The sequence below is a fragment of the Apium graveolens genome, chromosome 3, assembly GCF_009905375.1.
Source record: "Apium graveolens cultivar Ventura chromosome 3, ASM990537v1, whole genome shotgun sequence".
NCBI lineage: Eukaryota > Viridiplantae > Streptophyta > Magnoliopsida > Apiales > Apiaceae > Apium > Apium graveolens.
This window is the reverse complement of record NC_133649.1, coordinates 11,162,781-11,175,139: the sequence shown is the minus strand read 5'-3', so window position 1 is coordinate 11,175,139 and position 12,359 is coordinate 11,162,781. Positions and strand designations below refer to the sequence as shown.

At 33.4% G+C, this 12,359-nt stretch overlaps 1 long non-coding RNA gene across 1 annotated transcript; it reads right to left on the bottom strand.

The window, feature by feature from the left end:
* Positions 1 to 9,167: 9,167 nt before the first annotated feature.
* On the bottom strand, positions 9,168 to 10,416 carry LOC141710593 (uncharacterized). Its single transcript, XR_012570969.1, has 5 exons — positions 10,280 to 10,416; positions 10,072 to 10,143; positions 9,922 to 9,993; positions 9,543 to 9,614; positions 9,168 to 9,240 (listed from the first exon to the last, which is right to left on the bottom strand). It is a non-coding gene; the product is annotated as an uncharacterized LOC141710593 (long non-coding RNA).
* Between the last annotated feature and the right edge of the window lie 1,943 nt (positions 10,417 to 12,359).

Sequence of the window (12,359 nt, the reverse complement as noted above, 5' to 3'; positions counted from 1 at the left end):
TTCATACTTTTGAGGCTGAATACTTTAGGGGTCAAAAGGTCATTAAGCCTAGGAGTTTTTTGCTTTTGAAATACTTTTAGGTTTTCTATTCCAACATTGTTGTAATTGGTGGTGTTATTTAAACTTTCATTTAGCTTTTGCAGTTTCATATTTCTACCTGCTTAGATAATTTTTATCTTAAATTTCATGTAATCTCTTGATTCAGTATATCTACTACTCTGCTTTCATTTAATAACTCTCAAACCCAATTTTCTTTTTCACTATGAGGCGAATATTTTATTTGCAGAAGGTGATAAAGTCTGGACATCATGTACAATGATTCTGGTTGAGGTTTTCGTCGATGGCGGTTGTGACAAACAAGACGTTTTCTGCAACTTCTCTTCACATCATCAAACTCCCAAGAGAATGGAATCTGCAGCAGTTGATAAAGTAAAACTCGGTTATTAGTGATTATGTCGAGTGTGGTGTTCATTGCTAGGCTAATAGGGAACACGGTTAGAACCGAACACTAACAGAAAATAAATGAGCGAATGAAGAAAGTAAGACCTGATAAGAGTATAGAAGGGATGCATATTTAGGCATTTTTGATTAGTTTTACTGGTTTTTGTAGTTAAAAGTTGCGAGCAGCCTTGTTCTTTGGAAGATCCATCTCGTGTTAGTATTTTCATAATTATTGGCATTACTTCTATTCCAGAGAAAAGTTTAAGATTATAGCAAGATAACGTGCAACCTGTATATCCTCTCTAGCATTCATCCACATGTTATTATAATTAGTAGAGAACTAATCGAAACAATCCACGTGTTTTGAACAAAATAGAATGAAAGATATCATAAAAGAACTGACACCGGAGCAGAGATATGGCTTGATTCAGACTCAGAAAGCCTCACCTGCTGCATTGCTGGCAGTACCTTTGCTCTCCGCCTTTGCTTATCAGAACAGGGATCTTTGACTGACCCTCGCAAACCCTGTGGCGCCTATGGTACTCCCTGCACTTATTGAGGTCTTCCAAACACCCATCCACTAAACACGAGGCCTTTTTTGCGTAACTGAAAGCACATACCTTCTTCGATTCTAAAGGTAATGGCAGTGATGGTAACCCCTTTGGCCCCTGCAATCTGTCCATTGCTCCATCTCGCACATCTCCTAATGTACTTGGTCTTTGATCATAGCAAATCATCACCATTCTTTGACAATCACGCATACGCTACCATTAATTACACACTTTAATTGATTTTCTTTGTTTTGCTTTTTTTTTCTCTTCTTAACTCAACATGTTATAAATCAGAATAATCCTAATATTCCAATGCTTCCTGGTGAGACTGATCAACCAATCCCGTTTGCAGAAGGAGTTATCCACAATGTTCCTGTGCCCGATTATCAACCTGGCACTGCAAACGGGAACAATCAATCATCAGCGACTATTCCATTGATGGACGAAGGTGAGCTCGAATCACTAGTATCGCTTTTTGCTTCATTACCAGGGGAAGATTTCGACGACTACATGCAGAGAAGCTCGATGAAGTGAATTAGACAAACAAAAAGTAAAACAAGGGAACCAACTACACAAAACAATGTTTGTTTAGGGTTCTCTTAAGTAGTGTAGTATCTTTTTCCTACATTAGGAGTTTTTTGCTTTTGAAATACTTTTAGGTTTTCTATTCCAACATTGTTGTAATTTGTGGTGTTATTTAAACTTTCATTTAGCTTTTGCAGTTTCATATTTCTACCTGTTTAGATAATTTTCATCTTAAATTTCATGTAATCTCTTGATTCAGTATATCTACTACTCTGCTTTCATTTAATAACTCTATCATGTTTCAAGTTAAAAACTTTTGTCAAGGCAACAATTTAAATGTGAACGATCTAATCTTTTAAAACCTAATGGATATGATCCTAGTTCTCTAGGTTTGCTCACTGAAGTAGATTTCCCTATATATTGCCTACAAATTCGATAATGTTATATAAATTTAAGAACTTTTTCTACTGATACAACATGACAGAGTTCACAATGTTAAAGACAATTTAAAAATCTCAAATTATCGGTAATTGAGCGTAATGCTACAAAAAGTGAAGAATTAGAGAGTCTAAAAGTGAGGTTTAACCGTACCATCACCGATTTTTTCACAAAATTCTACGACCTCCAAATTTTAAAGGTGGATCCGCCATAGCACATGAACGCATATGTATACACGTTTCAGGCCTTCTGGGCCTGATGTATTGATAGTGGCTCTATGGCTGTACACTACTGACACTAAGTTGGTGCCTGGTGGGAGATCAGAATTGGAAAATTGGATGCCTTTGGAAACGTGTATTTGTTTGGGCATGTTTTGGCTAGAGATTGCTATAAATTCCATGATCTCTCTAATCCACAGTCCACAGATCAAAATATTCCGAAAAGTAGTGTGAGACATGGAGTCATGGAAATATTATATGCAGTCAAAATAAACAGTGCTGCATAATTCAAAATAAAGCAAGCACATCAATTACATTGGCAGAGACATCATTACATAGAATCATTAACATCACTATTAATCCAACAACAAAAGAACAAGAAACTTATACTGAGGATGTAAAAGCTAGCTTAATAATTCCCTGAAGAATTAGTCTCAGGTCCACTTCCTCTGGTGGGCGGTCGCCTTGGAGGCGGTTGGAAACGCATTGTCATGTCTTCCTGGGACAGATAAATACAACAAAATTACAGTGAATACTTGCAAAACACTATGTTACTGCAGCAACTATAATGATCATGTCCCCACTCTGTTTTTCTCTCTCAATTTCTCTCTCTCACTCGTGTTCTCTCTCTGGTGCTCTCTCTCTCCACACACAAATATACATACAGGTTCTTATATTCAACTTGTTCTCAATTAAATTCTGAACTATTCTAGTTTATTGATTCTCGTAATTCACAATTCAATCAGCACAACCTTGTTCTTAGTGATTTATATGCAGACTTTAAGATTAGGGGGATGGGTTTTTGGGATTTTGCGTTCATGGGTTGTGGTTAAGAAAGGGTTTGTGGAGTGTAATGTGTTTGTTTGTAATGTTCTTACGATGATGTATTTTAAGAGTGGGGTTTTGAGGGATGCGCGGAAGGTATTTGATGATATGTGTCATATAGGGGTTGAGGATGTTGTTTCGTGGAATTCGATTGTGGCTGTGTACGTGTAGAGTGGGGGATGTTAAGGGTGTGTTGAGGTTGTTTGAGAGGTGGGGAGAAGGGGGAGTTTGGTGTGATGGTGGATGTGGTTAGTCTTGTTAATGTTCTTCCTGCTTGTGGGGTTGAGAAAGTGTGGAGGAGATGGAAGGAGGTTCACGGGTATGCGCTTCGGAGTGGGCTTTCTCATGATGTGTTTGTGGGGAATGCTATTGTGGATATGAATGCAAAGTGTGAGTTGATGGATGATGTGAGTAAAGTGACTGAGAGTATAAAGGTGACAGATGTTGTTTTTTGGAATGCAATGGTTATCGGGTATTTTCAGGTTAGGAGGTTTGAAGATGCTTTGAGCATGTTTGAGATGATAAAAAGTGGAGAAGAGGTTTGGTATTGACGGGAAGTGGAAAGAGGAAGATTGAAGAGGATGGATTTTGGTTGCGTTCAGGCGATTTTTGCTCTGATTTTAGTTGATTTCATGGTTACTTTTGTGATATTAGTATTGGCCCTGCAGGCGCACTTATTTTCCGTCATTTGCAACCACTTGCAACTTATTTTGCAACTAAATGTAATTTTCAACATATTTTTTTAAATTTGCATTTGTGGTTGCATATATGGTTGCTAGCAGTTGTAGGTATGGTTGCAAATACAACCTTCATCTTTACCTTTGGATAAGAGATACTTCAGTTTATGCCAAGTATCTCAACACTGATCACAATAACAAGTTATGTTATGCAAAAGATTCCTTAGAAGAGGGTCACGTTTCAGATTCTGATACAGTAATCTCCCATGAACAAGAGTGTCAAATAGGTAAAACCATAATTAGTAGTTGATTGGTCCAAGTATTAAAACAATAAAATGATATGCAATGCGGTAACTGATAAGTAAGCACACAAATAGGGATTAGTTAAAGTACCTATGATAATGATCATCATCAAAATCATAACCAATGGCCTCGTCAGAGCAATTAGTTAGCATCTTTAAGTTATGTTTTTTTCATCAATGCTATTTTTATGTCTGATCATACATACCCCAAGTATATCAACACTGATCACAATAACATTTGAGTAATTGTTTAGAGGTTCACCAATTCCATAATTGGGTTTTAGAAGCTTGAGTAAGACCGTAACATTTGCGGTTACATCTAAAGTTACATAATTTATGTATTAGGTAAATTTTTAATTTTTAAAGTTGCATAGGTGGTTGAAATCTAGGTTTAAATTATTTCTATAAAGTTAATTTACAGTTATGGTGAGATTACATTTAGAGTTACATAATGGTTATATTAGATATTAATAATCTTGTAATTTTTATAGTTGCATATGTTGTTGAATTCTAGGTTTAAAACATGTATATAAGGTTGCATTAAACATGTTATATTTAGGATTGCATAAGTAGTTTCATAAAAAGTTACAAATAACATTGTATGTTGCTTTTTATAACAACATAATATGAAATGTGTTGCATTTGAGATTTCTTTGAGTTGCAAATGTAATTGAGGTATCTGGTTGAGATTTCTTTGAGTTGTATTTGTAGTTGAATAATGGGTTTATAGTTTCGTATTTATATGAGTTGCACCGGTAGTTGAATTTTGGATTTATTTGAGTTACAAATGTAGTTGCAGATAAGGTTTCTAGTTGAATTTGAGATTTATTTGATTTGTATATGCAGTTGCTTAGTTGCTCATAGTTGCTCATAGGATCTCTCACTGATACTGTCGCAACCGTAAGTTAGTGAACTAGTTTGAAATAAGTTTTAGAAAATGCACAACCTAACTATTGAATACACCAAAATCTTCGATGTAAGTAATATGACCAAGAGCAATTTCAGATGAATCTTAAATCAAATTTAGAACCAAATTATAATTCATCTTGGACCATAATTTAATAGTTTTTTAATATTTAGAGTTCAATAATCCCCTACTGGGTTTTAGAAACTTTTATAAGACTGTAATATAACGTACAACGATTTTATAATTTTTAATTTAACCCTAAACCCTACAATTCAAACATTTTATGCTCAACATTGAGTTTCATAATATGTTTACATATTAAATTTTAAACATTTTGTAATTGCATATGTGGTTGCAATCTAGGTTGAATATCATATGTATAAGGTTGTATAATATGTTTAATATCAAAATCTATCACATTAGGTTGTTTATCATGCATGCTTTTTTATTAGACTTAGAGTTTATGGAGAGGTTGCATTGAGAGTTACATAAGTGGTTGCATAAATAATGTCACAAACATTATATGCAATGTTGCTTCTGTGGTTGCATTGAGAGTTGAATCATGTACATAAGGTTGCATAAAGAGTTCAATATGTAGATCTATCACAAGATGGTATAGTACAAATGCTTTCATAAACCTTTTAATCATATTTCTTATTCAAATAAAAATGAAGCCAAAACTGAATTTGTGTTATACAACATGAAACAACTATTTTATGCCAATTGGTGTTTCCTTGGCTTCATAAATCTGAAATTTTGATAAATCTCGATGGTGTTTGTCAATGATCACCTCGTCTTTCTTGTGATGTATAATATCTTCTTCTACTGTTGTTTCAGTTGGTATTTGTAGTATTTCTATAAAAATTAGGTCCGCGTAATCCACTTAATCTCCAATCATTATGGTATTTACTTCATCACTGATATCATTTATTGCGTTTGATGGTATAACCTATTAAATTTGAATATCAACACGTCAATATTTGTTATCCTTTCACTATTAAAGATGGTAGCTGATAGTTCCATAACCGAGTTTTCAATTATTATTCACAAAGGGTATGTGTTGAAGTCCGTTTCCCTTATCTTGAGCTCTTTATAAAATAGTCATTAAAGATCGTCAAAAATTGTGAAAGGAGAACATGCCTAACAATGAAAATTACACAACCAAAGAACATGTTAGGTGACATAATTTATAGGAATTTATCAATTCATATATAACATAGTTGAAGATATCAATTGCAATCACAAACTGCTAAAATGTAGGAAAAAAATAACATCTAGGCTTTTTAAAAATATATGCAACTTAATACAGAACATTTTTCCAGAATCAATTGCATTAGCAAAGTCATAAATTGAAAAAATGGGGTAAACCATGTATTTTTCGGACATAAACAAATTCATCACATTGTTCAACATGTATTGCTGCATGTAATTCCTTAAATTAAAGTACATCTAGATGAGGTGTTTTAAGCATCAACTAATGCACCAATTTGACTTATTTTTAAAAAGTATCAAAATGTAGCAAGTAAATACATTACATGCTTAGAAACTTTAACTGCAACCTAAACTTCATAAAATGGATCTCCATGTAATTTTTGCAAGTACAAATTAATTCCTTTTTTGGAATAATTTTTTTAAAGTTATACAATATATAACTGATGACACAAATGCTTTAACAAATGACAAGATCATTGCAAACCGATCCTCCTAAACTGCAAGGAGCTCTCGATTTTCCTCAACCATAACAAATACAATAGTTTAAGTTAATTATTGTAAAGTTCGCAACCTAGTGACTGAGTACACAAATGTTTTGACAAGATTGTTGCAACCTGAACTTCCTAAATTGCAAGAACCTCTCGATGTAATTTTTAAAAAGATAAACCAATAAAATAGTTCTAGTTAACTATTCAAAATTGTGCAACACTACAAGAAAAAAGTCCATAGACATCGGTTTTTGACCGATGTCTATGCTATTTGGCAACCGATGTTGATGTCGGTGATGTCTATTCTAGACATCGGCCATAACCCGATGTCTTTACTAGCTTAGACATCGTTTCTGAAAAAAAAACTGATGTCCATGCATTGTTTTTTTTACAAAAAATGTTAGAAATAAATAATTTAATAAATAAATTACACTTATTACAACAGATTAAACATATAATGAGTTATGTTTTTTACCACATAGACATCATATATTTTCTTTTAGGTGATGTAAAATCAGATATTAAACATCGATTTATTCAGTAAAATGCGATGTCTATAGTTGCACATAAACATCAATTATATGCCAAACAAAGTGATGTCTATGTTCAATTTACACTTGAATATGTCTATCTTTGACATCAGTTTTTTTATCAAAAATGATGTACATTAACTTTTTTGACATCAGTTTTTCTTCTTTAAAAGTAATGTATAATTATTTTTGAGATATCAGTATTTATTCATTAAAAGTGATGTACAATTGTTTTTTGACATCAGTATTAATTCATTAAAATACGTGTTTGCATCTCAGTATTTCAGCACTATTTTTATTTTTGAAGTTAAATGCTGCAATTGGAAGATCTGAGAATTAATATATATTTGAAATTCTACACTGCCAGTGCAAACTACAAAGATTATTTGATGAAATATTTACAAGATTTTCAGCAAGATCAAATCAACCAAATCAAGAGTCACACTAGTTCCCCCTGTTATGATACAAAGTTGTGCGCACTAGTAAGCTGGTTTTGCAACAACTTTACTTTGATGCTTGAGGACTTTGTAATAGAGCAGCTATATCCAGTCCATGACTCCCACTCCGTTGTAGTCCCTCCACAGTGGATAAAAGTGAGTAATCTGCGGGTTTCACAATAGCTCTTTGTCTCAGAATATGGAGGTGATCTTGATTTGGAAGCAACTCGACATCATAGTTGAAGAGTAAGATTGTTGTTGCACTTACATTGAGGTTTTCGGGAGCAGGGAAGATCTTTCTTTAAGCACCAAGCAACTCTACAAAATAAACTAAGCTAGTTCATGGCGTGCTTATAAAAAACTAGTAGATATCATATCTATAGAAACTTACGAATTGTTATTTGAAGATGACATGCTGGATACAAGATTCTTGTAAAAGATATAAAAGGAATTTAAAAAAATATTGATATTTAGTTTATAGAGTATATGAAGCAGGAAGAAATCTACACATTAGATGGCTGGCAGTTATATTCAGCTATCCGTGAAAAAATGTTGTAAGATACATCACTGCAGCCAATACAATTATGAAATTTGTGAATACGATAAACATGGAACTTAATAATGATCCATCCTGGCATGTGGTTTCTCTAAATCTAGATGATATATTGAACTGAAAGCTGTGTAAAGAACTAACAAATTTTCTTTGCTGCCAGAAATCCAACTTGGTATCTCTCCAGTCAATGAATTGTGATTCAGATACCTACATTCGATTACAAGTTGGTGTCACACTTCTGAGTACATTATTTTGCAAATTACATAGAGGCTAAAGTAAACATGTATAGGAAAGAAGATAAATTATGCAAGTCCAGCTATCCGAGTTAGTTACATGTGTTCCTGGAAGGTAATAATTTATTATAATAAGTATTTGAAATAAATTCACATACAGATATTGTATACTAAGGTCGTTTAAGAGTGCCATTGAATCTGGTATTTGGCCAGTCAACCGATTAAAGCTCAGATCTCTGCAAACAAATAAAATAAAACTCAAAATAATTAAATTTTGATATATTTCCTAGCATACATGTTTCTGCAGGTTTTTGCATTCAACATGGCACATCACACGCTACACAAGCATATAAAGCTAATTTTTAGGACCTAACTGTAAAAGTAGAACAATACTTTTGAAAATCCAGAAGTACCCTCATAATTTATAATGTTCTTCTTTATATGCATAGATAGAATAGTGTAACTAAATTATTATAAGGAGAGTCTCTGAATGTGCTAATGAATTCTACATAGTAATACTTAAAAATATAGGTCTCTGTTGTGTGCTTGTATCGACTAATGCATCTGTGAAAACATATATAGTACATTGTAATCCCTCACACGCGCATGCACAGACATACATTGTGAGGAACTCCATTACCAGAAATTAGTTCCGGATTGAGCAATAATAAAAGTTAGCTTACAGGGTTTTTAGTTGACCAAGTACTCCAAAGTATTCTGGAATTGCACCATTGATCAAGCAATTTCTTAATATCCTGCAAAAAAAAGAAATGTTAACTAATTTTTTCAGGGAAACACATCTGCATCAGACAAAATTTATGTACGACTTACAGCACATGCAAGGATTGCATATCTTTTAAATCTGGGATAGTCGATTTTCTTCCAGTCAGATCAGATATCCTCCTATCAACAGAAAGCACAGAAGTAATCAACTGATCTCAAAAGTCCAAACCAAAAATCAACTACAATGATAGAAAGTCATGAAGGTATTAAACATTGGCTAGATATTTGAGCAGTTCTTACAGTTCTATTAGATTTCTCAGACGGGAGATGCTCAAAGGAATTGGACCCTCCAGTCCTATTCCCTGCAAGTCCCTGCACAAAATTTGAAGTTTATTGAGAGGTATATGTAACCGTAGTTTCTAGAATATGTACTAACAACCAAGTAGAACCAAACTGAAGCATAATCGACCAAAATTACTCACAGTCTTGTCATATTTGTCCAGTTTCCAATGAAATCGGGTATCTTCCCAGAGAAATCATTCCCATCTATCCTACTGCAAGGAGTAGATAATTTTACGACTCTGTTAAACTTAGAAATATACAATATAGATGAAGTAGTACTTACAAATCCTCTAGATTCCTCAGGTTGCCAAATGTTTCTGGTATTGTTCCATTTAATTTATTTGCAGAAAACAACGCTGTGAAGATTGTTTGCAAGATTTCCATCAATAGATAAATAATGATAGAAGTGTTAAAGCATTATGTAATTATGTTTTAATTATGATAAAAATGTGAACACATTATGTAATAAATAAAAGCCCTCCATGAAGAACCCTTTAGGCATGTAATTATAATTCTTACAATCTCCTCAAGCCAATCAAACTTCCAAAGTTTCGAGGAATAGGCCCTTCAAGTAGATTATCTTCCAAAAACCTGAAAAGTTCAGCTCAGATTAAGTCAACCAAAGGTTATACTTGAAATCCAAGTCATATAGATCACATTTTCACTTACAGCTCCTGAAGAGTAGCGATGTTGGCTAGTTCCTGAGGAATCGAACCTTGGATACGATTCCCCAAAAGGGATCTGCAGAAAGGAGAGTTCTAATTTACTACAACTCTAAGAGGTCATGCTAGGAAGCTTAATTTAAAGATATGTTTAGTTCACTACACTGAACAAAAAATGCAGACAAGAAATTAACAAGCAACACACAAAACCATACAGAAAGACAACGCGAAGCTGACCAAAAGCTCTGGGAATGGTTCCTCCGAGGACTCAGAGGCATGAACCTCGAGTGAGAAGAAGGCCCAGATGAGAAATTCACATGATCACCAAACCTATTCATTGGGGAGCTTAATCATGTATTAGTCTTATTATAAGATCTGAAGCTTCCCACATCATTCATCCCCGCGAATCCTGTTAATAAGCATCAAGTTCTTAGCAGCCAATACAGAATCATTGCTACAATAATACAGAAATCAAAATACTGAAAGTAGTATCCATATTTAAGTTTTAACTAACAACATGTTATTTTTAGACACATACAAGACTCAACCAAAACTAAACCAGGTCATAGTGTTCAACAAAATTTTTGTTTTGTCAACTACAGAGCATGGCACATACATCTGTTTCAACTTTTCACAAAATTAAAGCAACATGAGCTATTTCGAACATAAATATGTGATAAATCATTAATCAGTGACAACATTTTGCAGGAAAGATCCAGCAGACGAGCACAAACAAGCTTTTAGATGTTCATTCCTCTAGATCCAAACTAAAAGGCAAGTAAAAGGTCATAATATAAAACCAAAATAAACAAAAAGATCATAGATTGTATCAGTTTTCTTTCACATGTACTTTAACTATCACATACATATGTAGTTCCTTTTTTATGCAACCAATCAAAATTATTCTAGTAAATCTAAAGCTCATCATCAGATATAAAATTTGAAGCAACAGATAAATAACAAGAGGCAGTGATGTACTAATACTAATATCATCTCCGGCAACGTCAATTCTATTAAACATATTCAAATAAGTAAATTAGGGTTACAATTTAAAAAAAAAACCAAAATTAAAAATTCAGGGTTTCGATTTTAAAAAACCCCAATTGAAAACTACTCACAGAGAATATCCTATTTCAAAATAACATAGTAAATTCACTTACCAATTCGAGTTTCTAAAATGATAACCAAGTAGAGAAGATCATAATTCAAGCTTATCCTCTTACGAGCTTAGCATAGAAAAATGGAGAGAGATGGTGGAGATGATGGTGGTGAGTGGTGGAGATGATGGTGGTGAGCAGAGCGGCGGTGATGTTGGTGAGTGGGGGTGGTGAGTGGTGGAGATGATGATGGTGGGGTGAGAGAGTCGGGGCGAGAGAGTCGGATGAGAGAGAGAGCTTATGTGTCTCGTGGGGAAAAACAAAAAGGGGGGAAGAATATTTGCTAAGGGGGGAAATTTATTTGGCTAAGGCGGAAACAAAAATAAAGTGGGCGGGGAGTGATTTTTTTTTGGAACTTTAGACACCAGTTTTAAAAGAACCGATGTTTTAAAACAACATAGACATCATAAAAACACGGGGTGATATTATAAATTCTTTTAACATCAGTGGCAAACCTAACCGATGTCTAATGTGTGATGTCTATTGACAGTTTTCTTGTAGTGCAACCTAACGACTGAATTCACAAATCCTTTAACAATAAAATTGAAACCTGAACCTCGTAAATTACAAGGGCATCTAGATGATCCTTTCGCAACCATAAATTAATGAATTACTTTTACACTTTCTTTTTAAAATTATGCAACTTATTTAAGAACTGAATAACTACTTTTCTAGACACATCAATCGCAACAAAAAAAGCTAAATGAAACATCATTTAGCTTAGACACTTAAAAACATAATCTAATTAAAGAAATTTGTTACATTATTCAAATTTATGCAACTTAATAACTCAATCATATTGAAAATCAAAAACCTCTTATACAACTAAAATAATCAATTGCTCAAACTCAACAATAAACTTCATAATCCTTTCATAATACAAAACAAGTATATCTACAATTTTCATATAAAATCAGTAATTAGAAGTTACCTTTCTACGATTTGAATAAATTTGAAGAAATAGTTTGACTTTCGATATCAATGATGAAGTCCAGATAAATTATCAATTGATTTTTATGTTTGTCTTCTCTATGAATATGTACATAATCGAAAGAATCTATGATGTTTGTTGACGAAAAAGAAAGTTGCAGATTGTTGATGATGAAGAAATTGTGGAACGAAGTGTACGGAGGAAGTC